Raw genomic sequence first — 4,092 nt, 5'->3', positions numbered from 1 at the left:
GGGTCAGTGCGTTGTGAACTTTGATTAAGTCTTCCAGTGTAAACATTCATTTGGATCTCAGTATAGGCTTATAGGCAGCAATTGTTCTCTGAGGCATCTGTGATGCTCTTAAAACACAGATTAGCAACATATATCAAGGGAGGAGGAATTGTGAAGAAGAAGGAAAGTTTTCTGCAGAGGCCGAACAGTAGGTTTAAATGAACTTTTAAAAATATATATAGTACCATCTCACTGCAAAGAACTGAACAATGGAAGATAGTAATAAATTATCCCAGCATACCAGGTCTGAAACAACAGTATTTATGGAGGACTACATAAGGGTGGTGCTGTGGGTTAAACCACAGAGCCTAGGGCTTGCCGATCAGAAGATTGGCAGTTCGAATCCCTGCGACAGGGTGAGCCCCCGTTGCTCAGTCCCAGCTCCTGCCAACCTAGCAGTTCAAAAACACGATGTGCAAGTAGATAAATAGGTACTGCTCCGGCAGGAAGGTCAACAGTGTTTCTGTCCACTGCTCTGGTTTGCCAGAAGCGGCTTAGTCATGCTTGCCACATGACCCGGACGCTGTACGCCGGCTCCCTCGGCCAGTAAAGCGAGATGAGCGCTGCAACCCGAGAGTCCCTTTACCTTTTACACATGTAATACAGTGGTACCTCAGGTTAAGTACTTAATTCGTTCCGGAGGTCCGTTCTTAACCTGAAACTGTTCTTAACCTGAAGCACCATTTTAGCTATCGGAGCCTCCCGCTGCTGCTGGGCACGATTTCTGTTCTCATCCTGAAGCAAAGTTCTTAACCTGAGGTACTATTTCTGGGTTAGCGGAGTCTGTAACCTGAAGCGTATGTAACCTGAAGCGTATGTAACCCGAGGTACCACTGTACTTGTAAGATGTAACAGAGGCACTGTTTGTAAGGAGGAAAATGTGGTCAGCTGCAAGAATAATGTAATGGAGATTGACGGATAACAACTGAAAACTAAATAACAAATGATGCAGCGATGGGATGAAATGATGGACCTATGTTTGCAACAGGCGCAGGAAAGCTGATTTTAAGAAATTGTATTAAAGTAATTAGGTTGGATTTGTAATAAGTTAGAAAATTAATGAAAATAATGGGGGGGGGGGGACAGTGGAACAAGTATGAGTCAAAGTTCGCCCCCTGTGAACCTATTTCCTTAGACTAGCAATCTTGTCAAACAGTTCATGTCTATTTTTAGAATGCTTTTAAATTATTTTTAGAATGTATATAATTGTACTTGTTTGAATGCTATGTTTCCTGCCCTGGGCTCTTTTGGGAAGAAGGGTGAGATATAAATACTAGTAGTAGTAGTTGTTGTTGTTTGTTTTCATTGGGGCTCATTGAAAGGACCATTCTGGCTTATTCTGCCCCTAATCTGTGAAGCATATTTTTTTTGTGGTAGTAACTTTTGCTATACTTTGTGTTGGCTAGCAATATTATTACAGACCCACAACGTCTTTTTTTCTTTTGTCTTTTTTTGGCCAAGGGTATTTACATATATGACATGAGATTTTTTTAAATACACAAGGCACATTTAATTGCATCTAATAGCAGATATGGAAAGTTCAAATGATATTGCTGATCAGAGGCACTCCCCAAAAATAATCTTACATGGCCTGAAATTGTGTTTGGGTGTTAGGAGACTCACTCCTCTATGAACAAATCAACATGTCATATCTGGTCCATTTCAGAAAGGTTTACATAGTTATGTGCCATTTCAGTTTACGAGTTACTGTAATTTTTGCTCTATAAGACTCACTTTTTCCCTCCTAAAAAGTAAAGGGAAATGTGTGTGCGTCTTATGGAGCGAATGCAGACTGCACAGCTATCCCAGAAGCCAGAACAGCAAGAGGGATTGCTGCTTTCACTGCGCAGCGATCCCTCTTGCTGTTCTGGCTTCTGAGATTCAGAATATTTCTTTTCTTGTATTCCTCCTCCAAAAACTAGGTGCGTCTTGTGGTCTGCTGCGTCTTATAGAGTGAAAAATACGGTACATTTTTCTGGGCTCTGCAGCCTCCTTTTCCTAATCTGGTCTGGTTTGTTCCTACCTGCTTGATTTAGTTCAGGAGATAAATTTTGAGTTGTGCCAGTGGCCCATTGGGCCTAATTTTAAATGTACACCCAGTGCCTGGATAATTAAAGGTGATTTCCAGAAGTTAATGTGGGGTTTTTGAAAAGCGTGGGAAGGAGATCCAGTTCTTAGCATTGTCTCCCAACTGAGACTTATCGGAGCTTATTATGCTTCTTTTCTTCTCCTTAGTTTGTGTGTGGGGGGGGGTTGTGTCAGCGTCACTTGTGTGGGTTCTTTTTCTATTCGCTTGTTGTGTTTCCTTGGTGATGAGACAGGTGGCCTAGGGTGTGGTTGGTTGCAGTGGCGTAGCGTGGGTTGTCAGCACCCGGGGCAAGGCAAGTAATTTGCACCCCCTAACCCGTGGATTTGCGCCCCCCTAACCCGTGGATTTGCGCCCCCTAACCCTACCCCCAGGTGTTGCGCCCGGTGCGGCCAGCCCCCCCTGCACCCCCCACGCTACGCCACTGGTTGGTTGTCTTTGGTTGGCTGGAGTGAGATTTCTTTATGTGTGTGAGAGTGTGGGTTTTGGGGTCAGGTCAGCCATATTGATTCTTATGCTATTGTTGTTGTCTTGTTGGGCTGTGAAGGGGAACCATACCGGGGTGAAGGTGTCTTCTCCTATTTGTCCCCGTGTCAGTTTCAGTTTATTGGTTAGTTAGTTTTTTCTAATAAGGCTGTTTCCCGTACTATTTCACACCATTAATCCATATTTACTCCCGACAGATCTCTCTAGTGCTGGCAATGATGCTTCAGGCTGTTGAGAGTAGGTGGGTTATGAGCTCTTTGTGATGTGAGTGGGCATTATTATACAGTGGTACCTCAGGTTACACATGCTTCAGGTTACATACGCTTCAGATTACAGACTCCGCTAACCCAGAAATATTACCTCGGGTTAAGAACTTTGCTTCAGTATGGGAACAGAAATCGTGCTCTGGTGGCGCAGCGGCAGCAGGAGGCCCCATTAGCTAAAGTGGTGCTTCAGGTTAAGAACAGTTTCAGGTTAAGAACAGACCTCCGGAACGAATTAAGTACTTAACCCGAGGTACCACTGTATTGGAAAATGTTCAGTAGGGTCAGTTCTGGGGAGACTTCTAATACTCACTTAGTTATTTTGCATATTTCTTGTGTGACTGATGTCCAGAAGAGTTGGATTTGGGGACATTCCCACCACACATGGAGGTATGTGAAGGCCAGACAAGTTACTTTGATGGCTGAGACAGGAAATCCTAGAAGCATTCCCTTCCTTCCCATCCCTAACAAAGGAGGGAGGGAAATATAGTAACACTAATACATTAGGCATGTAATGAATTTGCTGCCCTTTCATGAAACCCCAAATCAGCTGCCTAAAGCTGATTTCAGTAGATGTGACCTGTGCCTAAACTCCTGTCCCGTACATAAAAAAGGTAAAAAGTAAAGGACCGCTGGACAGTTAAGTCCAGTCAAAGACAACTATGGGATTGTGGCACTCGTCTCACTTTCAGGCCAAGGGAGCCAGAGTTTGTCCAAAGACAGCTTTCTGAGTCATGTGGCCAGCATGACTAAACTGCTTCTGGAGCAACAGAACACTGTGACAGAAACCAGAGCTCATGGAAACACCATTTACCTTCCCATCACAGCGGTACCTACAGTGGTACCTTGGGTTACATATGCTTCAGGTTACATACGCTTCAGGTTACAAACTCCGCTAACCCAGAAATAGTGCTTCAGGTTAAGAACTTTGCTTCAGGATGAGAACAGAAATCGTGCTCCGGCGGTGCGGCAGCAGCAGGGGGCCCATTAGCTAAAGTGGTGCTTCAGGTTAAGAACAGTTTCACGTTAAGAACAGACCTCCGGAACAAATTAAGTACTTAACCCGATGTACCACTGTATTTATCTACTTGCATTGGTATGTTTTCAAACCGCTAGGTTGGCTGAAGTTGGGACAGAGCAATGGGAGCTCACCCCATTGCACGGATTTGAACCGCCAACTTCCCGATCAGCAAGCCCAAGAGCTTTGTCCTGTATTTC

Source organism: Podarcis tiliguerta (genome assembly GCF_965153285.1).
Source record: "Podarcis tiliguerta genome assembly, chromosome: 3".
Classification (NCBI taxonomy): Eukaryota; Metazoa; Chordata; class Lepidosauria; order Squamata; family Lacertidae; genus Podarcis; species Podarcis tiliguerta.
The sequence above is the reverse complement of the archived record's forward strand: the minus strand, read 5'-3'. Positions refer to the sequence as shown.